At 49.8% G+C, this 27,168-nt stretch overlaps 1 long non-coding RNA gene across 1 annotated transcript in view; it reads right to left on the minus strand.

The window, feature by feature from the left end:
* Window positions 1-908: 908 nt before the first annotated feature.
* Window positions 909-27,168, minus strand: part of LOC147108120 (uncharacterized) — a 33,845-nt gene continuing 7,585 nt past the window's right edge. Inside the window, exons 2-3 of the long non-coding RNA XR_015080703.1 lie at window positions 12,657-12,734; window positions 909-1,433 (exon numbers count right to left, since the gene is read on the minus strand). This is a non-coding gene — a long non-coding RNA (uncharacterized LOC147108120). The remainder of the gene's footprint in view (window positions 1,434-12,656; window positions 12,735-27,168) is intronic.

A 27,168-nucleotide genomic window follows, 5' to 3' on the forward strand; every position in this document is an offset into this window, starting at 1 on the left:
TCGCGTAGAAGTTCAGGCCAGCAGCCATCTTCTCAGCCACCGACAGAGATGTCCTGCACCTTATCTGAGGCTGCAGATCTGGCTGCAGCAGCTGGCACAGCTCAGTCACCACCTCCTTTCTAAATCGCAGCCTTCTGACACACTGCTCCTCCGGCATGTTCATGTAGGAAAACTGCTGTCGGAAAACCCTGCCAGCGTAAGGTCTGCTGTGGCGACGTCTGTTGGCCCTCCTCCGTCTGGCCATGCCCGCCCCCCTCTCCCAGTGCCCTTTCCAGATGATTCAGCAGCAGGACGTTCCCCTCCAATGCAGCCCCCATAATAAGTGCCCACAGGAAGGTTCCCCATTGTCAAGGCTCACCAACAGCAAGGTGATGGTCAGAAGGCTGAAGATCGTCTGCCTGCGCTGGCTCAGTGGTCAAATGGCTCTCAGTGTGCAGCTCAGCAACTCTTTGTAGCTCTCGAGGAAGTTGTGATCCAAAAATGGCTGCCGCTTTTAAACCACACCAGTCCCCTTTAAATAACGCTCCTCCAGCGCGAGAGAGACTTGTTAAGGCCCAGGTAAGCTGTCACTATTAGCACCAGGCGCTACGGACGGGGGCACCACTGAATTTCCGGTCCGGGGCGCCCAAAAGGCGTTGCACACTCAAATGACGTCATAATCAGCCTGCGCCCATGAGCAGGCGCTAAGATTTAGCGCCGGCGCTAAATGCATGCTCAATATGGGGCGAGCCTTGCGCCCGCCCGGAAATTGGCTAGCGCCCCACTTCTCGGCCTCTTTAGGCGTTAATCGGTGGCGCTAACAACCAAATTTCTCCCCCTAAGTCTTTTACAATGTCAGCTAGCAAAGGGTGTGGAGATGCCGGAGTTGGGCTGGGGTGGACAAATGTAAGAAGTCACACAACACCAGGTTATAGTCCAACAGCTTTATTTGAAGTCACAAGCTTTCGGAGCGCTGCCCCTTCATCAGGTGAAGTGGAGAGATGCATAAAGACACAGCTTATATAGTCAGAGAATAATGTCAGATGTTTACAGGTAATCTTTCGAACTGCCATTAATCACACCTCGGCAGAGAGATAATCACAGCAATCAAAGGTGTGAATGGTGTCCAAACAGGTCAGTCAGGAAAACATTACATCAAAGAATAATGAGGTGGGGTCACAAGGGGTCAAATGTTGCAGATGCTGGGGTCTGTGTGAAAAACAAAAAAACAGACAAAAAACATATTTTTTGCTGGAAATCACAGCAGGTCCGGCCGCATCTGTGTAGAGAGAACAAGCCAACGACGACTCGAGTCTGGATGACCCTACGTCAGGTGGGGTTACATGTAGCGTGACATGAACCCAAGATCCCGGTTCAGGCCGTCCTCATGGGTGCGGAACTTGGCTATCAGAAAGTAGAACAAGTCCGTTTTTTTTTCCACACTGTTAAATTTTCTGTTTATTGTGGAGCAGATTTTAAAAAAAACATTATTAGTTTATTACTTTGGAAAAAAATCATGAGACATTGCACACTGCCCAAAATTATCTGGCTGGGCAACAGAAGGACTTTAAATACTCGGACAATAGTTATAATAATTAAAATTCTAAGCTCCGTAATACTTGAGTTTAACTGCTTCAGAGAGACTGTTAACAGTCTTTTGTCACCCAATGATAATGTTAAACTGATGTACTCAGAATTCCAATGAAGCCTGTATGTTTCAAGCTCTAATGTTGTGTTTCTTCCCCCAGTTGATGCCCCTGGTCTCCTGACTCGTGCTGAGGTACAAATGCTGGCAGTCTTTCAGTCTTTTGTTTTTCGGAGCAAGAACCTTGGTTGATATGTTTCCTCCCCTTTCTAATCTAGGAACACTGAAGGCCAATTAGAATATTCCAATACTACCCCTGCTAACCCTAGCACAGACTGGAAGAACCTGGGATCTTCCCAGTCTGTGTGTCATGCCAAGATTTGTCCATCGAGCCATCAGGTGAGTTTAGAGTTTATAGTAACATCTCATTGCTGATTCAGAATGGCTACATGTTCGTTTATATATTTTTTTTAAATTCTCAGGGTGTGGGCATCGTTGACAAGGTCAGCATTTATTGTCCGTCCCTAGTTGATAAGGTGGTGGTGGACCTTCTTCTTGAATCTCTGCAGAGCGGTTTCATACAACTGGTTGGCTTGCTAGGCTCCAGAACTAGCCACGCCTCTAGCCAAACTGTTCCAGTGCAGCTACAACACTGGCATCTATCCGACAGTGCATCCGTCCCCAGACTCTGCCATTTTCCCAGCAGTCCCGCCTCCAAATCCGCTTCCCCAAGGTTGGCAAAATCGCCCCCGATAGCTTCAACTGTGCAGCACTTCCTCAAGTACTGGACTGGAGTGTTAGATTAGGTTATAAATTCAATCTCCTGCTAAGGTACTTGAAATTGCATTCATCTGACCATAAAGCGGACATGCCACCAACTGAGACACACCAGGTGATCATATGCACACTGTAGTTAATTGTTGGGAACTGTCTTTTTAATGGTGCATTCACTGTGAGGACATTGTCCCTTTAATACTTAAACAAATGGGAGATTAAGCAATGTCTAAAGCTGGCCATTTCCTTTTGCCGCCAGAGACAAATGTGAATGGCTGTGGCCTGTGGTGCTGGACACTGTGGGCTGCCATCAGATGCAAGCTGACTGCTTGTGTACAATATGAATGAGATGCAATGGCCCCGATATTTACGGGGAGGCGGGGAAGGAGTGGGAGCAACCGTCAGCGGCCGGAAAATCTGGAAATGCCAGGATCACGAAATTCCTGCTGAATTTAACAGCAGGACCGCATTCGGAATTTTTTTACTCCGTTTCCTGCCCGGCAGCCAGCCAGTGTGAGAGGCTGGCTGAAAGAGCAGGAAAGTCTGCGGCACAAGGCAGAGGCTGGAGACGGTCCTCGGCAATTAAGAAGATCGGGGGTCAGTGGTTGCGGGGGCAGCTCAGAGTGCAGCAGAGGGGAACAAGAGATCGTGAGGGGGAAGAGATCACTGTGGGGGCGGGTGGGAAGATCGCAGGGGGTGGGAGCGAGAGATCGCGGGGGGGGAGAGATATCGCAGGGGGAGGAGAGACAGCGGGGAAGGGGAGAGATCGCGGGGGGGAGGAGAGAGATCGCGAGGGGGAGGAGCAGAGAGATCGCGAGGGGGAGGAGGAGAGAGATCACGAGGGGGAGGAGGAGAGAGTGTTATGTCTGCACACTGGGTCATAGTGCTGCATTAGAGTTACTCTAGCACATGAAGTTTGATAGTGCTGTTATCGTTATATTGGCCCAGAAATTCGGGTCTCCACGGGTGAGTACGCACGGGGTACTCACGCGTGGGGCCGATGAAAGTGCCGGTTTCTTGCATGCACTGCGCATGCGTGGGAAACCGGCACTTCCGTTACTCTGAACGAAAGGGTTCAGAGGTCGAACGCGTGCGCGCGGGAGTCTGCGCGTGCGCTTTGAACTTACGTTTTTTTTACAGATTTTTCCGTGAACGTAAGTCTTTAGATTTTAGAAATGTAAAAAGCAGGCGTAAGGCCTGCATTTTAAAAGGTAAGTGGTCAATTAATTAAAATTTAAACATTTTTTCCACAGGTTTATTATTTTTAAATACTTTAAAGCAAGGTAAGTTTATTTTTAGCCCTGTTAGAATATAAAATTATTTTTTTCAAAAATTTAAATTATTGTTTAAGATAGTTATTTAATGTAATTTATAGTTTATTTTAAAAGTGTGATGACTTTTTAAAATTTATTTGAAGGTTTACTACTATTTTGGGGCCGTAGTATTTATAAGTTTTGATAGGTCTTCCTGTCACTACTTATGAATGGGCTTTTCCCTGCGCCGATTGGCTGCCCATGGCCCATGTGATCCCGAGGGACGCATCGAACTAACTACGCCCCTGGGGCACGCAAGCACTGCGCGCCGGCAGCTGGGCCAGGCCCCGGAGCGGAATTCCACGGGGCCCTACAGCGCAACTGCCGGCGCGCAAGGTAAGTGCAGGTCGGGGGCTTACACCTGCGGGAAGCCCCCGGCCCGAATTTCTGGGCCATTATGTCTGACATTGGTGATAGGTACTCGATTGCCTTGGCCTGTAAGAGTTAGTTGGATCGAGCATTAAAACGACATGAGTTGATTTCTACATGCTGTCATTGAGTTATCCTTGCAAACGCAACAGAGAGATCACGAGAGGGAGAGATCGCGGGGGGAGGAGGAGCGAGATCGTGAGGGGGAGGAAGAGAGAGACCGTGGGGAGGAGAGAGAGATCGCGAGAGGTGGAAGAGAGAGATTGCGAGAGGTGGAGGAGAGAGATCGCGAGGAGGAGGAGGAGTGATCGTAGGGGCAGGAGAGAGAGATCGCAGGGGAGGAGAGAGAGGCCGCAGGGGGAGAAGAGAGAGATCGCGGGGAGAGGAGAGAGAGATCGCGGGGGAGGAGAGAGAGATCGCGAGGGGAGGAGACAGAGATCGCGGGGTGAGGAGAGAGAGATTGCGGGGGGAGGAGAGAGAGATCGCACGGGGAGGAGAGAGAGCTCACGGGGGGAGGAGAGAGAGCTCGCGGGGAGGAGAGAGAGATCGCGGGGGGAGGAGAGAGAGATCGCGGGGGGAGGAGAGAGAGATCACGGGCGGAGGAGAGAGAGATCGCGGGGGGAGGAGAGAGAGATCGCGGGGGAGGAGAGAGAGATTGCGAGGGGAGGAGAGAGAGATCGCGGGGAGGAGAGATCGCGGGGGAGGACAGAGAGATCGCGGGGGAGGAGAGAGAGATCGCGGGGGAGGAGAGAGAGATCGCCGGGGGAGGAGAGAGAGATCGCGGGGAGGAGAGGGAGATCGCGGGGGAGGAGAGAGAGATCGCGGGGGGAGGACAGAGAGATCGCGGGGGGAGGAGAGAGAGATCGCGGGGGGAAGGAGAGAGAGATCACGGGGGGAGGAGTGAGAGATCACGGGGGGAGGAGAGAGAGATCGCGGGGGGAGGAGAGAGAGATCGCGGGGGGAGGAGAGAGAGATCGCGGGGAGAGGAGACAGAGATCGCGATGGGAGCAGAGAGAGATCGCGGGGGGTGGAGAGAGAGATCGCGGGGGGAGGAGAGAGAGATCGCGGGGAGGAGAGAGAGATCGCGGGGGAAGAGGAGAAAGATCGCGGGGGAGGAGAGAGAGATCGTGGGTGGAGGAGAGAGAGATCGCGGGGGAGAGGAGAAAGATCGCGGGGGAGGAGAGAGAGATCACAGGGGGAGGAGAGAGAGATAGCGGGGGAGGAGAGAGATATCGCGAGGGGAGGAGAGAGAGATCGCGGGGGAGGAGAGAGAGATCGCGGGGGGAGGAGAGAGAGATCGCGTGGGGAGGAGAGAGAGATCGCGGGGGGAGAGGAGAAAAATCGCGGGGGAGGAGAGAGAGATCGCGGGGGGAGGAGAGAGAGATCGCGGGGGGAGGAGAGAGAGATCGCGGGGGGAGGAGAGAGAGATCGCGGGGGGAGGAGAGAGAGATCGCGGGGGGAGGAGAGAGAGATCGCGGGGGGAGGACAGAGAGATCGCGGGGGGAGGACAGAGAGATCGCGGGGGGAGGAGAGAGAGATCGCGGGGGGAGGAGAGAGAGATCGCAGGGGGAGGAGAGAGAGATCGCGGGGGAGGAGAGAAAGATCGCGGGGGGAGGAGAGAGAGAGATCGTGGGGGGAGGAGAGAGAGATCGCGGGGGGAGAGGAGAAAAATCGCGGGGGAGGAGAGAGAGATCGCGGGGGGAGGAGAGGGAGATCGCGGGGGAGGAGAGAGAGATCGCGGGGGGAGGAGAGAGAGATCGCGGGGGAGGAGAGGGAGATCGCGGGGGGAGGAGAGAAAGATCGCGGGGGGAGGAGAGAGAGATCGCGGGGGAGGAGAGAGAGATCGCGAGGGGAGGAGAGAGAGATCGCGGGGAGGAGAGAGAGATCGCGGGGAGGAGAGAGAGATCGCGGGGGAGGACAGAGAGATCGCGGGGGAGGAGAGAGAGATCGCGGGGGAGGAGAGAGAGATCGCGGGGGGAGGAGAGAGAGATCGCGGGGGGAGGACAGAGAGATCGTGGGGGGAGGAGAGAGAGATCGCGGGGAGGAGGAGAGAGAGATCGCGGGGGGGAGGAGAGAGAGATCGCGGGGGAAGAGGAGAAAGATCGCGGGGGAGGAGAGAGAGATCGCGGGTGGAGGAGAGAGAGATCGCGGGGGGAGAGGAGAAAGATCGCGGGGGAGGAGAGAGAGATCACGGGGGGAGGAGAGAGAGATCGCAGGGGAGGAGAGAGAGATCGCGGGGGAGGAGAGAGAGATCGCGGGGGGAGGAGAGAGAGATCGCGGGGAGAGGAGAGAGAGATCGCGGGGGAGGAGAGAGAGCTCGCGGGGGGAGGAGAGAGAGATCGCGGGGTGAGGAGAGAGAGATCGCGGGGGGAGGAGAGAGAGCTCGCGGGGGGAGGAGAGAGAGCTCGCGGGGAGGAGAGAGAGATCGCGGGGGGAGGAGAGAGAGATCGCGGGGGGAGGAGAGAGAGCTCGCGGGGGAGGAGAGAGAGCTCGCGGGAAGGAGAGAGAGATCGCGGGGGGAGGAGAGAGCGATCGCGGGGGGAGGAGAGAGAGATCGCGGGGGGAGGAGAGAGAGATCGCGGGGAGGAGAGAGAGATCGCGGGGGGAGGGGAGAGAGATCGCGGGGGGAGGAGAGAGAGCTCGCGGGAGGAGGAGAGAGAGATCGCGGGGGTAGGAGAGAGAGATCGCGGGGGGAGCAGAGTGAGATCGCGGGGGGAGGAGAGAGAGATCGCGGGGGAGGAGAGAGAGATCGCAGGGGAGGAGGAGAGAGATCGCGGGGGGAGGAGAGAGAGGTCGCGGGGGGAGGAGAGAGAGATCGCGGGGGGGAGGAGAGAGAGATCGCGGGGGAGGAGAGAGAGATCCTGGGGGGAGGAGAGAGAGATCGCGGGGGAGGAGAGAGAGATCGCGGGGGGAGGAGAGAGAGATCGCGGGGGGAGGAGAGAGAGATCGCGGGGGGAGGAGAGAGAGATCGCGAGGGGGAGGGGAGAGAGATCACGGGGGGTGGAGAGAGAGATCGCGAGGAGAGGAGAGAGAGATCGCGGGGGGGAGGGGAGAGAGATCGCGGGGGGTGGAGAGAGAGATCGCGGGGGAGGGGAGAGAGATCGCGAGGAGAGGAGAGAGAGATCGCGGGGGGGAGGAGAGAGAGATCGCCGGGGTGGAGAGAGAGATCGCGGGGAGGAGAGAGAGATCGCGGGGGAGGAGAGAGAGATCGCGGGGGGAGGAGAGAGAGATCGCGGGGGGAGGAGAGAGAGATCGCGGGGGGAGGAGAGAGAGATCGCGGGGGGAGGAGAGAGAGATCGCGGGGGGAGGAGAGAGAGATCGCGGGGGGAGGAGAGAGAGATCGCGGGGGAGGAGAGAGAGATCGCGGGGGGAGGAGAGAGAGATCGCGGGGGGAGGACAGAGAGATCGCGGGGGGAGGACAGAGAGATCGCGGGGGGAGGACAGAGAGATCGCGGGGGGAGTACAGAGAGATCGCGGGGGGAGGAGAGAGAGATCGCGGGGGGAGGAGAGAGAGATCGCGGGGGGAGTAGAGAGAGATCGCGGGGGGAGGAGAGGGAGATCGCGGGGGGAGGAGAGAGAGATCGCGGGGGAGGAGAGAGAGATCGCGGGGGAGGAGAGAGAGATCGCGGGGGGAGGAGAGAGAGATCGCGGGGGGAGGAGAGAGAGATCGCGGGGGGAGGAGATAGAGATCGCGGGGGAAGGAGAGAGAGATCGCGGGGAGAGGAGAGAGATCACGGGGGGAGGAGAGAGAGATCGCGGGGGGAGGAGGAGAGAGAGATCGCGGGGGAGGAGAGAGAGTGCGCGGGGGGGAGGCGAGAGAGATCGCGGGGGGAGGCGAGAGAGATCGCGGGGGGAGGAGAGAGAGATCGCGGGGGGAGGAGAGAGAGATCGCGGGGGGAGGAGAGTGAGATCGCGGGGGGAGGAGAGAGAGATCGCGGGGGGAGGAGAGAGAGATCGCGGGGGGAGGAGAGAGAGATCGCGGGGGGAGGAGAGAGAGATCGGGTGGAGGAGAGAGAGATCGCGGGGGGAGGAGAGAGAGATCGCGGGGGAGGAGAGAGATCGCAGGGGGAGGAGAGAGAGATCGGGGGAGGAGAGAGAGATCGCGGGGGGAGGAGAGAGATCGCGGGGAGAGGAGGAGAGAGATCATGGGGGAGAGGAGGAGAGAGATCACGGGGGGAGTGGAGAGAGATCACAGGGAGAGGAGGAGAGAGTTCATGGGGGGCAGAAGGAAAGTTTGGGTTCGGGATTCTTGGCCAATAATCATCCCTTAATCAACATCACTAAAAAAAGGTCATTATAACATCGCTGTTTGTGGGACCTTGTTGTGCGTAAATTGGCTGCTGCGTTTCCTACATTACAACAGTGACTACACTTCACTACATTGACTGTAAAGTGCTTTAGGACGTCCTGTGGTTGTGAAAGGCGCTATATAAATGCAAGTCCACTGCAGTGCCCAGCGGGAAAACACTAAAACCTGCCATTGAGTTTTCATTTATTTTTGCATATCTGACAGTAAGTGGATGGGGAAGGGAAGTGCATTTTTATTTAAATAACAAGTATTTCCCTTTCCCCAAGTGGTTCAGTTGGTAACACCAGCAACTGACTGAGTGACACAGACCAGAATATCCCGGGTTTCCTTCCATCTCTGTGCGGGGTTGGCTGATCTCATCCAATGGTAGGGGCGCAACTATTGACCCCATGACCCCTAGGCTATAGAATGATCAAGTCAGCCAGGGTTCCCATACATGGGCCGTGAATTTACTCGGGCTTTCTGCCGCTGGACCGTCATAACTTTGCTGGGGTATCTGCCGTATCTCCGACGCAGTCATTGCGGCCTCGCGACATAAAGTCTGAGAAAATTCAGTGCCCTGATCTCTATCCAGTGACTCTTCTGGTCGGTGGGTGGGGGGTTGGGATGAGGACAGGGTCAGGCCTCGCTCTGGGTGCCACCTGTGGTGGAATAGCTCAATTACTCTTTAGGCTCACAGATGAAGAAAGGCTGCTTGCTTCAGGAACCCAAAGACCATGTCCCAGTGGAAGTTTGTGAGAGTTAGAGGGGAGAAATGGGAAGGAAAGTACACAATTCTGTTTTAAAAATCACACAGACACACACACACAAATATACTTATATATTGTGGCGGAGCCACTGAATGACTCTGGCAACTGTACATAATTCCCTTTAACGATGTTCTAACACCAGCCTAAGCCTGTACCATTGTGTTAGACATTACTTTGTTTTGTATATAGTGTTTGTATGCATGGGGCGCGGCCCCTTTAAGAGCGCGGGAAAACGCAGGCAAACGCGATGACGTCACGTCGCAAACCACGTGACTGCCCAGGCAGTCCTCGTGGAATCTCCATCTTGTTAAGACCTGTTTTCGTGGCTCTCCTGTATCGATCTCATCAAACTGTTTGAACTTGTTTAGTTTTACATTAAAGACCTGTTTGATTGATCTCCTGAGTCGACCTCAGTTATTAGTTAGGAATTCGTCAATTCCTATATCGGTGACCCCGTTTTTTGTGAACGTTTTTCACAAAAAGGACACAGCATGGAGGCCAACGCCGTTTCGCTGAAGCTACCGCAGTTCTGGGAGCAGCAAGCGACCTCGTGGTTCATTCAGGTCGAGGCCCAATTCGCCCTGAGGGACATCGCTGTGGATCAGACCAAATATCTCTATGTGGTCTCCGCACTCGACAGTTCTACCGCCTCGCAGATCGTCAGCCTCCTCGAGAACCCTCCAACGGAGCGCAAGTATGAAACCCTCAAGGCGCGGTTGCTGCAAGTTTTCGGGCTCACTAAAGCGGAGTGCGCCCGTCGATTGCTCGTCATGCCCGGGCTCGGGGACTCCAAGCCTTCAGAGTTAATGAGCCAAATGCTCACACTCCTTCCTTGGCTCCGAACCGGAATGCTTCCTATTCCGTGAAATATTCCTCAGCCAGCTACCAGAACAGGTGCAAGCCGCCCTGGCCAGATCCAAAGTTGAGGACTGCGCAGCACTTGCGGCAGAGGCGGACAAAATTTTCGCGGTTGCTCAGCATTACTGCGCCGCCACGAGGCGCCCATCCCCCACAGGCGCCGCCCCAGCTCGTCAGCCTGCTGGGTTGTGTTTCTACCACACGCAGTTCGGCGCGAAAGCGAGACGTTGCCGCCCTCCCTGCAGCTTCCCCCCCAAAAAAAACTACGACCACCGAGGAACGGGTCTAACGGGCGCCCTGCGGCCGCGATGGCGATCGGCAACGTGGGCAAGTTACTGTTTATCACCGATACTCTCTCCGGTCGTCATTTTCTGTGCGGCACCGGGGCGCAGTGCAGCATATTACCCGCGTCTGCCCTCAATGTGCAGACCGGGGTTCACAGCCTCGCCCTTGAAGCGGCCAATGGCAGAGCGATTCGGACCTTCGGCAGACGGCGAGTGCAGTTGTGTTTCGGGGGCCAACGTTTTTACTGGGAGTTTGTGATGGCCAAGGTTTCGCAACCCATTCTCAGCGCGGATTTCCTGTGCACCAACAGCCTCCTGGTTGACATGAGGAACCGGCGGTTGATCAACACGGCAACTTTTCATTCTATCCCTTGTTACCACAGTAACACTATGTCGCACACCGTCGCCTGTGCTTTTCCGACTCCGGATGAGTTCGCTCGCCTGCTCGGCGAATTCCCCGACCTGACCAGACCCACGTTCTCCTCCATAGCCACGAAACATGGTGTGGAACACCACATCACCACCAACGGCCCCCCGGTCTACGCGCGGGCCCAGCGCCTGGAACCTGGCAAGCTGGCGGTCGCAAAAGCGGAGTTTGCAACCATGGAACGGTTAGGGATTATTCGCCGGTCGAATAGTCCTTGGTCTTCACCCCTCCACATTGCCCCGAAGCCTGGCAGCGGATGGCGGCCATGCGGCGACTATCGACGCCTAAACGAGGCCACCACTCCTGATCGGTACCCGATCCCCCACATCCAGGATTTCTCTGCCCATTTGGCAGGGAACACTGTCTTCTCGAAAGTTGACCTCGTCCGGGGCTACCACCAGGTCCCCATTCATCCCCAAGACGTCCAGAAGACTGCAGTCATCACCCCATTCGGCCTTTTCGAGTTTTTAAGAATGCCGTTTGGGTTAAAGAACGCTGCCCAGGCTTTCCAACGCCTGATGGGACCTCAAGTTCCTCTTCGTCTACCTGGACGATATTCTCATTGCCAGTCCCACTAAAGAAGAACACATCTGTCACCTTCGCACCCTTTTTTGATGAGGGTGAAGGGGTTTCGAAAAATGGTGTCGTGGTCAGAATGGTTAATCATAATTTTGCTCCTGCGACTCGTAATGAGAAGAGAGCTCCCATTCACAGTGGGAGTGCCGATTAGAAGCTTGTTCAGAAAGGGCTCTCCCAGTGCTTTTTGTTTTGCAGTGGGCCGTGCAGTCACGTGTCAAAGAGAGCGAGCTTTTTAAGACAAAGAATGAGTAAGAGACAGGTGGAGGGAGATTCCTGGCAATTGCTGCCTCAGAACATCTGCACGCGAGTCTTCCCGGTTCATTAAACTGCCACACACCGCCAGCAGATCTCACTGATGAACGCGACTGAACCCAAAGTAACTCCAGTAACAGAACCTGTGAACAATTTAACTGACAGGAGGGGGAAAAAAAACTTTTGTACAATGGGTATGCCAGTCAAAACGTACTTTTTTGTGAAAGGGAGGGATGACCTTAACATTGGCACTGCCACCTGTCCATCCTTACAGGAGCGTGGAGGTTATTGTCACCTGTAGGATTATGATTTCACGCTCACCCACCCCACCCTCCGCCCCATTTTTCGACGAGAGAAATAAGTTTGAGCAACAGTGACTATACTCCAAAAGTACTCCATTGGCTGTAAAGCGTTTTGCGACGTCCGGTGGTCGTGAAAGGTGCTATATAAATGCAAGTCTTTCTTTCTTTCAAAATAAGTGAGATTTGTTTCAATCGTTACTCTGCTTGTTCACTTGCTATCTGAGGAATAAAGCAGCCGAATGATTATCTCATCAAATGTTTCTCATTCTGCTTTCAAGAAGATTGGAGAGCCTCAGCTGCAAAGACCCGGGAGGGGCGGGAGGTGAACTTCTGCAGGGGGCTCTACTGCTTCTCCACCATAACTTCGGGAGAAGAGCTGCAGAAACCCCGGAAAAATGACCACTGTGCTTATCCCGATGCTTTTCTGCGCTGCTCTTAACCCGATCCTGGTGGCTCTACTTGCGAGCCAGGGATGTCAGCTAAGGTATTATGATCTGCCTTCGGTCACCATCCCTAACCCTTCCCTCATACAGTTATTTTATTTCTCCTCTGTGACGCATTTTGGACATTTAGCACATTGAAGGTGCTATGAAAGTTCATATTGGTGTTGTTGTGATCTCTGCAATGTGACCCAGTGTCTCAAAACTTTTATATAGATAGATAACCAAGAACTAAATTCATTTTACTCCTGTGTGATCATGATTTTTCAGGGAGGTGGCCTTGCTGTTCCTCACTTATTGAGGAACCCATTGGAACTCAACTCCTATTTCTCATGCCTCATAGTTCTCTAACAAAGAGTTCATAGAAACCTTTTTTTTGATGATCAGTCATATTGACGTGTTCAATGATGGAATCATAGACAGGATAACTACTCACAGAAGAAGACGCCCAGATAATTGATGGAGCAAAGCTGTCCGAGTCAAAGAATCCAGACATTGGCTTCTGGTGATGTCACTGTGGAGGAGTAGCAATTAATCATGTGATTACCAGCTTAATTAACATTTTTTTGCTTCATAATTGTTAAAGTTCATTCAATGTTCAAGAGAATAGCCTATCTGATAGGGTACAATCGCTTAACGTGTTTATATAAAATTACTTTTGTCCGCTATTGTAATGGGTGTATTAGTCTAGTTATTTTATTGTTTTTGAAACAAATAATTGGCGGTTTTCAATTGCAATGTTGAGATGCCTTAATAATTAAATATGACAAAAGTTATAATTACCTTTTTAATGTGCGTAAGGGAATTAAGAGAATACTGTCATGTGCTTAAAAAAGGTTTTAAATTCTATTTAGTAACAATGGAAGTGTTTTTATATTTTTATTCCCCAGTCACAAAATTACCTTCCTGATCAGGAAAGCACAATGGTCTGCCAGTGCGAACAATATTAAGGCAACTCCCAAGAGGTGCTTTCCAATACAGGTGCGTTCATGGCTTCCATTGCTACACCTTTTGCTGTTCCTGCAGAGATTGGCAATAGTTTGCCCAAGGGAAGTACCAGTAAGGATTTGAGAAACGGGCGAGATTCAATGAAATCCCTCATCTTTCATGTCAACCAGTTTCATTGCAAAATCTATACGATTCCTCATTCCAGCGCTGAATCCTAAATAATACCTGATCTTAAAGGCCCTGAAATTCTATGGACCTTTATAAGGAAATGGAAGTGCAACATGGAAAATAAGAGGAGCCGAGTGGCCCTTATTAGCCAAAGCTTGAATTATAATCTGTTTTTGCGGTGTTGGTTAAAGAAGAAATGTTGGCCAAGGCACTGGAAGAATTCCCTACTCTTCTTGGGAAAAAATACCATGGGGCCTTTTATAGCTAAACAAGGGAGATGTGGTCTTGATCTTACTCGGAAGATGGGTTCTCCAACAATGCAGTACTCCTTTAGAACTGCACTGAACTGTCAGCCAAGATTAGGTAACTCAGGTCCTGGAGCGGTGTTTGAAACCACAGCCTTCTGACTCAGGGATGAGAGGGCTACCACTGAGTCTCTGACTCATACTTTATTAACACATTTGTATGCCATTCCTCCACTATTTTTACAGGAGGTATTAACCCAGTCATTTTGAAATAAAATAGTGCTCTGATCAGACCACTCACTGAGCTCTGACCACCAAGACATTCACGAGCTGGAGGCAGTGTAGAGAAGAGTCACGAGGCTGTACTTGAGTCAGAGGGCTGAGTTATGACTTAAGACTGGAGAAACTTGAACTTTTTAGCTTGGAAAGCTAGCATCCGAGCGGTAATCTTCTGGACATATACAGTACAAGATAGTTCAACGTTTGGAAATGGTAAATCTGGAAAATTACTTCAATATAAATTGTAACAGTAGAACAAGGAGACACAGGGCTGGATTTTGGAGGCGGGACTCCCAATTGTCGGGTTTTAGTCCCACCTCCATCGACTTCTGGCCGACCCACGCTATTTTCCCTTGATTGATCTTGTTAAGCCCGCCCAGCAGGCTTAGCAGGTCGCTTAAGGGGAAGCTGGTTACAGAGAACGTCAGCGTATGACATTTCATCTGTCAAAAAATTTTGACAGATGAATTGTCATCGTTTGACAGCTCTGTGAAGTTGTCAAATACTGACGTTCTCTGTAGTTTGATGAGTTCATGTATTCAAGACTCATCAAACCTCTTTCTTTAGTAGAAATTAGATGGTTGTTGCATTGGAGAATGTAGCAGCCATCTGTCATTTCTGCCGCAGAGGTGCGAGACTCTCCGCATCCCCAACGATTGAAGCCTGCAGGAAGAAACAAAGGTAAGTAAACTTTTTCTAACACTTGCCACTTACCTCACATACCTCTCCACACTTGCACCCATCACTTACCTTCACAGCGCACTTTTGCAACCCGCAGACACCTGCAGACCCACTGCTCGCCTCGGTGACCCTGGCGGGGTTCGCAGCCTCCGGGAAGCCTGCACTTGTGTGGGCAAAATGGGGATAATCCTCCTATCTGCCTGTTAACGACCAGTTAACAGGCAGTTAAGTGGTTGTAACCCCCCTTCCCGCCTCCAGGAGACGGGACCCGGCGTGGGTCGGCTACCCGCCTCCCGGGAAGGTGGCACGGAGGTGGGTTGGGGGCGGGATGGGCACCCGCCCCCCAGATTCTGCCATTTTCCCGGCAGTCCCGCCTCCCCAGGGCTGGCAAGATCGCACCCATAGTTTCAAAATAATAAAACGGTAAATTTAAGCTTGATATCAGAATGTTCTTCAGACAAAGAGTGAGCTGCACATGGAATGAACTCTTGGATATAATAATGAAGGCAAAAATCCTAGAATAATTTAAAAACCAAATGAATGCCTCAATGTGAGGACATTATTGGATGGATGAACCAAGTTGAGCTGAATGGGTTTTTCTCATCTGCAATGAACTTGTGATTTTGTGATCTCTCCAACAGCAATTTCTAGGTTATGATTCCTTATTCAAGCAAAGCATTTAGCACACAAGATCCTGCTCCAACTATTAGTAGTTCTCAGAATGGTTTATAAATTCATTGCTTGACGCACTTAATATTTTATGGGCTATCCAGCACATACAAGTCATTTGCACACTAACAATTTCTTGCAAAATATTGGGCTGAGGTACAAATATGACAAATCAGACTTCTTATATAAGCAGCCATCTGGGTCCTCAGCCAAGTCAAACACTTCTTGGCAAACACAATTTTACATTTAGCAGGATTCAACGGCACATTTTCAAAAATCAAAGAAAGCGTTCTGTGATAGCTGACAAATGTAAAACTGTGAGAATATTGAACAGTTTGTTTCATTGAAAGGAGATAATCCGGCTTCCTTATCTTATGGGGTGAGGTCATTATTGACTCATTCAGAAATTCTTGGTGGGCGAGTTTAGGTCACTGATAGGTAATGATGTACAGATAACATGATAGAATTGCCCAAAGTCTGAGGACGCCAATAAAAGTAGTCCTTTTGTTTTAAATGCCGTATTTGGAATCTGAGTGTTCTCTGAGCATTAACTCCAGTTGGTAAAACGGCAGGGAAGTTTTACAAACACAAGAGAAAGTTACACAGCCGCCAGCATTAAACAAACTGGCTGCTGCCAACTTGCTTCTGCCCAGGCTGACTTTTAACAAGTTGCAAAGCCTGATTGGCAAAAGAACGCAATGGCTTACCCCTCAACCATACAGTGGGGGCGGGGGTGATACAGCCCAGCATGTGGGGCCATGCTCAGTCAACACACCCAGATCTTCCCCTGCAGAGTGCCACTCAAGTACATACAGCCTTGCCAACACACTGATTGTACATCTGTAAGACATCAATGCACGAAAAAGAAGGAAAGAAATTATTTGCATTTATACAGCAGCTTTAATAACCTTAGGACATCCCAAAGCACTTTACAGCCAATTAAGTACTTTTTTTTGACGTGTAGTCGCTGTTGTAATGTAGGAGACGTGACAGCCAATTTCCACACAGCAAGCTCCCACCAACAGTAAATGGCCAGATCATCTGTTTTTAGGTTTTGGTTGAGGGATTGAAGAATTCCCCTGCGCTTCTTCAAATAGATCCGTGGGATCTTTTACGTCTATCTAAGAGGGCAGACTCAGTTTTAAAAGGCTCATCCAAAAGACAGCCCCTCCGACAGTGCAACACTCCCCTCAGTGCTGTACTGAAGTGGCAGCCTATGTTAAGTGCTCAAGTCTTCTGGAGTGGAGCTTGAACCCACAACCCTCTGACTCAGAGGCAAGTGTGCTACCACTCAGCTGACACCAAGTGGGCGGCACGAGCACAATTTAAACTATCCCAGCCTATATTATATGAATGTGTGTTGAAGTTCAGAATTTTTTTTAAAGTAAAAGCACTTAGGGGTAAGCACCTTCCATGCACGCACAGTGTTCTCACAAAAAATAGTTTCATTTTCCTTGCCACATTATTCATCTCTAAGTGGAGCCAGTCTAAGGTGATGCAATGAAGCTGCAGACAGGGCAAAAGCTGGAGTCACGATATACCCCACTGAAAGAGTTAATATAAGAAAAAATACATGTGTTTCGTTGGGACATCCTTTGACACCTTCTACAGAAAGTAACAATTACATTAAAATTGGAATCCAAGAGGTTAAACTAAATTATTTCTGAAGCCAGAGTCACAAAGCAAAACTTTGAAGATTTTATGCCAAGAATCTTGCTAATAGTTTCATTGCAAGCTGCTATGAATCACGATACCTTTTCCACGTACAACATTTCATAACAAATCAATTATGCGCTTAACAGGAAATGACTGTACTACTGTGCTATGTGATTTTTGTACCGCCACTTAATCAAAATCATAACCTTCGACTATTTGTATTCAAAATGATATCCCTTCATGTAATCATATTTGATATTTTGTTAAGATGGTCATCACGTCTAACTTCCCTCAGTCACTGGAGAGCTGCGGTTTATTTTCCTTTGTTGGCTCCCGGCCCATGTTTATTCAGCTGTGAGCCCAGATTCCGATTACCCGACCCAGGCCCTCCCTTGAAATCACCGACGACTTGCTGCTCTCTCACAGTAAACAACAGAAACGACCTCTTTCTTTCATACACTACTGCTTTATCTCACTTCTGACCTCCAATAGCTGTTTTCAATAAAGTTGGGTGATTCTCATTTGTTGCTCAGATGCGCTCAGTTTTTCTTTCCACTCCTCCCCTCCATCCTCTGCCTCTTGGAGACAGAGAGTGTGTTCTTTGATGTCTTTGCCATACAAAGGCCTCACCCTGTTATCTTTGCAGTTACATAAATGGACTGATTTCTGGATGATTGCTTTTCGCTGCAAACGTAACAGTGTAATGGTACATACCATCAGAGTCTGCTGTTTTGATCATCTGTGCATTGCAAGAGTTCTAGTTAGAGAAGTACATACGCCTTGTTATATCTCAGACTGTATTTTGGCTCCAAATACTCTATACCATAGCACAAAAGCATAATACTGCGGATGCTGGAAATCTGAAATAAAAACAGAAAATGCTGGAAATACTCAACAGCATCTGCGGAGAGAGAAACAAAGTTATCGTTTCAGGTTGATGACCTTTCATCAGAACTGGAAAAGGTTAGAGATGTAACAGGTTTTTTAAAAATTCATTCACGGGGTGTGGACGTCGATGCCAAGGCCGGCATTTATTGCCCATCCCTAATTGCCCTCGAGAAGGTGGTGGTGAGCCACCTTCTTGAGCCGCTGCAGTCCGTGTGGTGAAGGTTCAACTGAGTGGCTTGTTAGGCCATTTCAGAGGGCAGTTAAGAGTCAACCACATTGCTGTGGGTCTGGAGTCACATAGGCCAGACCGGGTGAGGACGGCAGATTTCCTTCCCTAAAGGACATTAGTGAACCAGTTGGGTTTTTCCGACAATCTGATCGTTTCATGGTCACCATTACTGATACTAGCTTTTTTTTAAATTCCAAATTTATTTAATTAACTGAATTTAACTCAGGCCGCTGGATTATCAGTCCAGGCCTCTGGATTACTTGACTCGTAACATAACTACTAAGCAAGTACAGAGACATTCAGTGCCACACCTCACACGTGAATAATGGGTACTTATTCAAAATGCACCAGGAACCCATGGACCAGTACCCCAGCATTAGATAGTACCTACACAACAAGGGAGGGGTGGAGAACCGGAGAGGAATTTTCTTTTACTGCTATTTATGTCTATACAAAATATTAATGGGCCGGAACTTGCTGGAGTGAGACATCTCACGGCGTACGTCGCTAGTTAGGCTTCTTCCTGCACTCCTCAGCTGAAAAATATTTTGCGCTGTAACTTGCTGGAAATGCGAGCTGATAACGGTGTGGCGAGGGCAATGGGGCATCTGGGACCTTAGTGAATGGTGGGCACCAACAGTGTATCTCCTTAACCAATGAGATTTACAGATGGAGAAAGAAACAGGAGGAATGATGGAGAAGGAAATAGAGTCAAATCAGGTAAAGAAAGAGAACTAAGGAGAAGGAAAGAATGATTGGCTTACAAGAGAGAGCAAAAAGACACAGAAAGGAAAAGAGAAAATGTAAAAATTTAACATTTTTTTTTAATCTCTAAGAATAATTTACTACCTGAAGGAATGAGACTCTGCTGTTTAAATTGTTCCCTTTCTGGTCCAAAGACATTGATTGGCAGTTATTAACAATTCTCATGTCGTTAAAAGGGTACTTACGCTATTAATTGCCAGACTTAACTTTCTGTGGCGAACGCAGTGGCCAATCAATGCGCGAATCCAGCAAGTTCTTAAAAATAATGAGGATACTAGGGGCGAGATGCTGTTTGTGCGAAGCAAACAGCAGAGTGGCGTAAATCGACCAGCAGGTTGTGGAGATTTGCAACTCACGGCATATGTCTGAGTCCCCTGGACTTGCTGGCCGATTTCCACATTAATAACGACTTGCGTCATTTACACGGCACTATTTTTCCAGCAACATTTGGCCCAACAGAGGACTTAGCTTGTAGCCACATCTTTATAATGGATAACACGAATTACACAAGATAATTACGGCTGAGGCAGACCATTCGGCCCCTTAGTTCATCCAACCAGAAAGAGCCCATGAATCCATTCAGCGTAAATAAAACAGTCCAGATCAACAACAACGACCTATATTTATAGAGTACTGTTAATGAAGAAAAACATCCCAAAGTGCTTCACGGAAGCATAATCAAACAAAAATCGCTGAGCTAAAGGAGATACTAGGAGGGGTGGCTAAAATCTAGGTCAGAGGTGAGTTTTCAGGAGGCTCTTAAAGTTGGAGACAGGGTGGAGAGCCGGAGATGGGGGGGAAACTAGAGACCTAGATGGCTGCAGGCATGGCCGCCCATGGTGGGGCGAAGGGATTGAGGGATGCACAAAAGGCTATAATTGGAGAAAATCAGAGTTCTCGAGGATTCTAGGGCTGGAGGTGATCACAACAGGATCAGGAGTAAGAGTGTGTGCATGCATTTGATCTAGCAAAGCGAAAGTTAAATATGGCTCCTATCTTGTATATCCCAACAATATCTAGTGATAATCTGCTACATCACAATGCTAGGGTCTGGGCTATTTCAAGTATCTCCTAACTTTTCAAAGACAACACAGTCCCCTTAATTCCCTGGAGTTTAAACTGGATATCCCTAGTTAGTAAGCATTCCATTTTTGGCCCTTGAATGTGTTTTATTGTTGTACCTTGATAGCAGGCTTTGGTGGTAGTTTTAGAAGTGTTGTATTACTAAAAGCAGTCTTTCAGATGAGAAGATAAATCTAGGCTCTGTCTGCCCTCTGAGGTGAATGTAAAAGATCTGATAGCACTGTTCGAAGAAGAGCAGGGGAGTTCTCTCGATGCCCGGGGCCAATATTTATCCCTCAACAGCACCCAAAATAGATGATCTGGTCAGATATTTCATTGCTGTTTGTGGGACCTTGCTGAGCATAAATTGGCTGCTGCATTTCCTACAACACAATAGTGACTACAGTTGAAAAGCATTTCATTGGCTGTGAAGCACTTTGGGATGTCTTGAGGTCATGAACGGTGCTAGACAAATGCAAGTTCCTTCTTTCTATTTGAAGTCATTGGGAAAGCTCACCAAGCTCAGCCTGAGGTGGCCCAGGCTGGTGCTGAATCTGGAGTGAGGACCATAGGAACAGGAGTCTGCTCCGCCATTCAATTAGATTATGGCTGATCTGTGCCACAACTCCATTTACCCTCCTTTATTCCACACTTTTTTTACCCTGACCGAACAAAAATCTATCTACCTCACTCTTGAAAGCTCCAATTATCGTAGCATCCACAGTCTTTTGGGGTAGAGAGTTGCAGATTTCTACCAGCCGATGTGTAAAAAAGTGCTGGCTGATTTCAATCCCGAATTACCTAGCTCTAATTATACAATAATGTCCCCTTGTTTTTCATTCCCCATCAGAGGAAATAGTTTCTCCATATCGACCCTATGCCTTGGTCAGATCAACCCCTCAATCTTTTACGTTCAAGGGAGCTGGGGCTGGGCAGGAATCACAGAATCACAGAAACCCCACAGTGCAGATAGAGGCCATTTCGGCCCATCGAGCCTGCACCGACACATATCCCACCCGATCCCCGTAACCCCTACACCAACACATATCCCACCCTATCCCCGTAACCCCACGTATTTAATCCCCCTAACACTAAGGGTCAATTTATCATAGCCAATCAACCTAACCCGCACATCTTTGGACTGTGAGAGGAAACCGGAGCACCCGGAGGAAACCCACGCAAACACGGGGAGAATGTGCAAACTCCACACAGACAGTCACCCGAGGCCGGATTCGAACCCGGGTCCCTGGCGCTGTGAGGCAACAGTGCTAACCACTATGCCACCGTGAAAGACCAGGACCACTCTGACGTCACCTTTCAACAATCTCATCAGAGACCTAGAGCTGAATTTTCATTCAGGACTCGGGTTGGAGGCGGGACTACAACTTTCTGGGTTGTTGTCCCGCCTCCATCGAGTTCTAGCCAATCCACGCGATTTTAACTTGATTGATCTTGTTGAGCCCGCCCAGCGGGCTCAGCAGGCCAATTAAGGGCCACCCGGCAACAGGTGACGTCACAGACTGAAATTTCATCTGTCAAGAGGTTTTGACAGATGAAATATCAGCGTTTCACAGCTGTTTGAAGCTGCCAAACACTGACAGTCTTACTTCTAACATGAGTCCTTCTCCACAGACTCAGTTAGAAATCTCTCCTGCACAGAAAGCTGCAGGCTGTCACTTTTGACAGTTCGCAGCCATTCTGCTTTCTGTGCCAGTGAGACGAGGGACTCCCCGAATCTAAAGGAAGGAAGGCTGAAAAGGTAAGAAAAGGTAATTTACACTTCTTTAATCACTTTACACACACCAAACACACTTACCTTTGCACTCATGCACACATCACTCAACTGAACACCAACATCTCGACCCCTCCAAGCCCTTCAACCAGACGGCCTGCTTCCACTAACTTGCCGTGGTTTGGAGCCATTGGGAATCCCACAGTTCAAGCTTAAAAATAGGGATTAGGCTAAAAACTGCCTGTTAACGACCTGTTAACAGGCAGTTAATTGGCACTAATCCCTTCCCGCCTCGGATAGGCGGATCCCAGTGCAGGGCGGGTACCCGCCTCCTTTGAAAGTGGCATGGAGGCGGGTTGGGAGCGTGATGGTGTCGGGGCCCCCGATTTCGGGAATTTAACCCCCCGCACGCCTCCAATCCTGACTCCACTGCACACTGAAAATCGAGCCCCTAATGTAGTGTGATACACAGTCGCATCAGTGTGAGAGATAGTTTTGTATCTTAAAAAATCCCGGAAGGAATGTGAATCACACTCAGAACATTTTTGGGAAGTTATTAAAATTGGTGAATCAAAATATGATTCATATTTAAAAAACAAATCTGTCAATTAGAATACCAATCATTTCTTCATCAAAACAGCGTTAGAAAAACTGTGAATATTTTCTCTAAGGTGTCATCTGAACTGCAGATAGTACGAGGTAATTTTATCAAGCTGGAGTGCACATCAGCACCAAGCTCCAAAACAAAAGTGTGTAATACTCTAGCATGAGACAAATGACGTACTCTTTCTTAATGAGTCACCGTACCATGAGAGGTGAGACGATTTATCTCCATGCCATCACGTTCAGCCTGATGCCGACTTGTTGGGCTGGATTTTAAGGAGGAGGGTGGGTTGGGGGCAGGGGTGGTGGGGGGGGGGAGGGGGTTGCTCCAAGGCAGTTGGGAAACCCCGGAGGCCGGGTTTCCCGCAGGTCCTGCCGACTTTAACAGCAGGGCCTGATTTGCATGCGAGGCCTCCGGTTTCCCGCCTGCAGCCAAGCCAGATTGGGAGGCTGGCGGGCTGCGGGCGGGTAGGCCTGCGGCACTAGGCCGCACAGAGGAGGGAGGGTTCACGTGGGGGCCGTGCTGTTAAAAAGATCGGAGAGGGGTGGGGGGGAGGGGGGGGTCGGTCAGGGATCGGACCGGGCTGTTAAAAGGATCGGGAGGGGTCAGGCAGAGATCGGAAATTGGGCCGGGCCGTTAAAAAGGCGGGGGGGGGTTGGAGGGAGGGGGGTGTGTGGCGGTGGTTGGGCAGAGATCGAGGATCGAGGGAGGGGTCGGGAGGGAAGATCGGGGCTGGATGATCGAGGTGGGTGAAGAGAAGATCATGGCCGGCCACCGGAGGATCATAGCCATCCTCAGTGAGGTGTGGGGGAAGGGCGATCGGAGGCATCTTCAGAGGGTCTCCGATGGTGGGGGATGGGTTAGGTAGGGACCCTGGATCCAGGAGGTAGGTATAAAAGACACTTACCTCCTGGATCCAGCAGTCCCCACCGTGTTGTAACTGCCGGGTTTTACGAATTGTGTAAAACCCGTCCACATGCAGTTAAAAACAAAATGGAGGTTAAACTGTGGCTTCCAGCCTCATTATAATATTTAAATTGACATCCTGCCTCCTGGGAGCGGGTTAGTTGCCCGCCCTGTCCCGCCTCCATTAAAACTGGAAGTGGGCGGGTTGGAGGCGGGTACAGATCGGGAATGTGATTTTTAACAAATTTAACTACCGCCACGCCCGCAACCCACCTGTTTTTTTTAGGTTAAAATTCCCCCCGTTATGTTTTGGTCAGGTTTCATTTATTCACCTGGAATTTCAGCAGCAATTCTCCAATTTCCTGAAGTAAAGAAAAAAAGAAAGACTTGCATTTATATAGCGCCTTTCACAACCTCAGGACGTCCCAAAGCGCTTTACAGCCAATGAACTACTTTTGAAGTGTAGTCACTGCTGTAATGTAGGAAGTAGCTTCAGCAAAAGATCAGCAAAAACCCCAGATAAACATTCTACGTGGCCCTTTCAGTCATTGGTCCAAGGTTTCTCACCGATCTTCTGCTAATATTATAGCAGGAGGTCGGGAACCCTGTGGAAATTCTATCAAATTGCTTTAAAAAAAAACACTGTCCTTTCTTCTCCACTTTTTCCTAAAGGTCTTGTATCCTGCTGGGATGTAACTCCATAGGTGTGAATCTCACCCAAGTAACCATTCTCCATGATAGTGTCAGCAGACTATTGGACCATGGTGGGAATCACAGCAAATGCTGCTCTGACCTGATCTCAGCACTTGCGTGTTTTCCAGGAGAAATCACTGGACGCTGATTAGGAGCAGGAACCTCCAGGAGCACTGAACCCAATTGCAGTCACCCCATAGATGGGATCAGCTAGCTCAGCAGAGGCCAGGGACTGAACTTGGAATCATCCTGATCCTCCAGTACCAGCACGAACAGAGGGTTTACCATTTGAGCTATTGGAGAAACATTTGTTCATTGTTAAGCTGCTCAAATCCCTGTCACTATGATCTCAAACACAAACAAAAGAGACAACATAATGGTGTTTTTCAGGACTGCAACACTTCTCAAGGCTGATATGACATTGAAAACCACTTGAGCTTCACTCTAACAGTTTATGATATCACCTAAAACTCTTGACGTGTTGAAGATCTATTGTCTGAAAATCACCAATGAATTTATTATAGTAAAGCAATATAATAGCACAGGTCTAAAACAGTATTTTACCATTTTAATCAGAGAAGTGTCCATAAAAACATTGCAAAATAGTTCTAATAACCGTGGTGTCCCCACAGGCCAGTGATCCTGGTACATCCACAAAAGGGTGAGTTGCCCTCGACCGGAAAATATACTTGTCCTGAAATCACACTGTGTGATATTAGTAGTGAATGCATCCAGATGTCATGTGTCATATCAGCCTTGCGAAGTGTATAAAAATTTTCTGTCCATTGTTTTCACAAAAGTGTTAACCTTCATTTTATAAATGTCCATTGTTAAAACTGCACAACAATTTGCACTTACATAGTACCTCTAATATATCGGACTCGATGGGCCGAATGGCCTCCTTCGGTACTGTACTATTCTATGATTCTATTCTATATGTCCAAGGGCACTTCACGGGGGTGGGAAATCGGAAGCTGAACAACAGTAGGAGGAAGAGGTGAATAAGACATGGTCAAAGCGATAGGTGTTGAAGAGGATCTTGAAGATGGGAAGAAAAGCAGCAAGGTGGAAGGGATTAGGGGAAAAAAATTGCAGAATGCAGAACACAAGAGCCGAAAGTCTCTGCCACTGATTGGGGGGGGGGGGTGGTGGGGAGACAACTTGAACACAATCGCACCCCCCTTCCCTCCCTGGGAATGTGAAATCGGTAAACTTACCCAACAGTGAGCGATTGCAGGCGAACACGTTAAGCGTTTGTACACTACTACCCAACTGCATCATGTCAGGGGCAAAGTAACTTGTGAAATTAGTAATGTACTGAACTGCTGTATGGCAGAAAATGTATTATAATTGGAGAAACCTTCTGAGCATGAGCTGGCAGCAGGGAACCTCACCAGACGCCAGTGCATATCGAAAGTCATGGGCATGTTGCCAAGTGCAGTGTGCAAGACTCTTCTCCCCCATCTATTCGGTTTGAACGTATACATTTACTTGGAAAATTGCCCCCAAAACATCATGTATCAAGTTTAAGGAATAAACGAGGCAGAAACCGAGTGGAAGAACCCATGACCTGAACATGCACAAACAAAAGGCTAATGGTTTCATGATAAATTGGAGCACCCAAGGAGAGAGAGAGAGAGAGAGTGGACCTCCTGAGGCATGATTCTTTAGACTTAACGGCACTTTCCAAGATTCAACTGACAAAAACTAGTTGGATGAACAGCAATCTGTGATTTATATAAGTAATTAAAGAAGGATTCAGATATCAACCCTGCTCTAATGAAAGTAACTGCAGCATTAACCTTTGGTGCTACATTTATTATGTTTATTGGTTAACTATCGGGTAACGAAAGCCCCATCTGCAAAAACATTTCAGTTACTGAAGTACCTTCCAGACAACTTTAAGTGGCATTCTTGAGTTTCCCTTATTCTCCACGCGCAAGTGAATGAAACAGAAAAAAAGCTACATCTGACAAAGCCTGCAATGTTAACTTATTGTTCCCTTTCTCATGCTGACTGGCGTGCTGTGCACTGCCACCATTTTCTGTTTCTATTTCAAGATCTTATTTCTAATTATCTTTAAAAGCTACTTTGGTCACACACACAGACAAATACATTTCTTCCCTACAACACATGAGCAAACTAAAGAAAACCAAATGGGCCTTCATGGAATTGGTGACTATGCAAAAGTAATGGGTGCCACAGGTTAGTATTTGCAAAGCAGTCGAAAATGGGGGACAAATTTAGTCGCGCCCCCTTTGGGGTACTAACTTCGCTGGGGTGCTACTTTTAGCGCCCTGAAAAAATTAACACCCCCGCGGCCGATTTTTCCAGGTAGCGCCCCAAGAGGGAGGAGGGGCGCTACTGGAAGTGCTCCGCGTCCCTCTTGGGGCGCTGCGAGGCAATATCACGGCGCTGCGTGCCGCAGCGCCATTCACTGCGGTACGTCACGTTGTGGTACTGCAGGCCTTCCTCCCCTTATTAAAGGGCCACCAGGGATCGGGAGTTCCAGCAAACGAGCCCGGCACCCCATGGGGAGGCTTCATGGGGACCGGGGACAGCAACGGGGGCAGGTGCTGGCAGGCGGCCAGCAACAAAAATGGCCGCCCGCCACCTCCCCTTTAACTAGCGTCGCCCCGGCCGCAAGTAGGTCCCCCTGACCCTGTCGGTCATAGCGTCCGGCGGTAAGTCAGGGGGCGCTACCGAAGATCGCGGCTGGGGCGCGAGTGGGGCGCTGCGCATGGCGATGATGGGGCGCTAACGGTTACCACCACCGCTGAATTTCGCGGGAGGCGCTGGCGGTGCCGCACCTGGGTGCTAACGGGAGGCGCAAAGCAACCGAATTTTTCCCTCGAGGTGTTTTTCCTAATATTTTAGGACTGATTTTCCTGGGCACTAAGAGCACCCAAAGTTCACTGCTCCTTTCAATCTCCAGGATCGCCCATATTTCCTGCCCCAGGCCATTTAACTGATCCAGGGACAGCCACAGTTCATGGTGTCACTGGCAGGGCCCAGCGACAGTGGTAAGGACAGGAAAATCAAAAGTAGCCGTAATCAGCTGCAAGCATGGTTACAGTGATCAGGACCTTCTGAGGCAGATGTCCCAATTTGATCACAACACCCTGGTGGGAGGGGGACCTAAAATTAAGATTTATTGCCTACCTGCAACATTGGAACAGGAGTAGGCCATTCAGCCCCTTGAGCCTGTTCCACCATTCCATTAGATCCTACAGCCTGCTGTAAAACACCCACAGACCGTCTGGTCAGTGAGGATTCAGGGGCAAGCCACAGTGCCATCATTCCTGGGCACCCCTGTGCTGGGACTTCCAGCCAATGTTCTAACCAGAAAATGAGGTGGGAGGCCAGGAATGCCCTGTCCCACCTCACTTAAATGGTATTATCTGGCCTGTGCCTCTGCAGGTG

This window comes from Somniosus microcephalus, chromosome 13, assembly GCF_052327205.1.
Source record: "Somniosus microcephalus isolate GS21.2 chromosome 13, FLI_Smic_1.0, whole genome shotgun sequence".
NCBI lineage: Eukaryota > Metazoa > Chordata > Chondrichthyes > Squaliformes > Somniosidae > Somniosus > Somniosus microcephalus.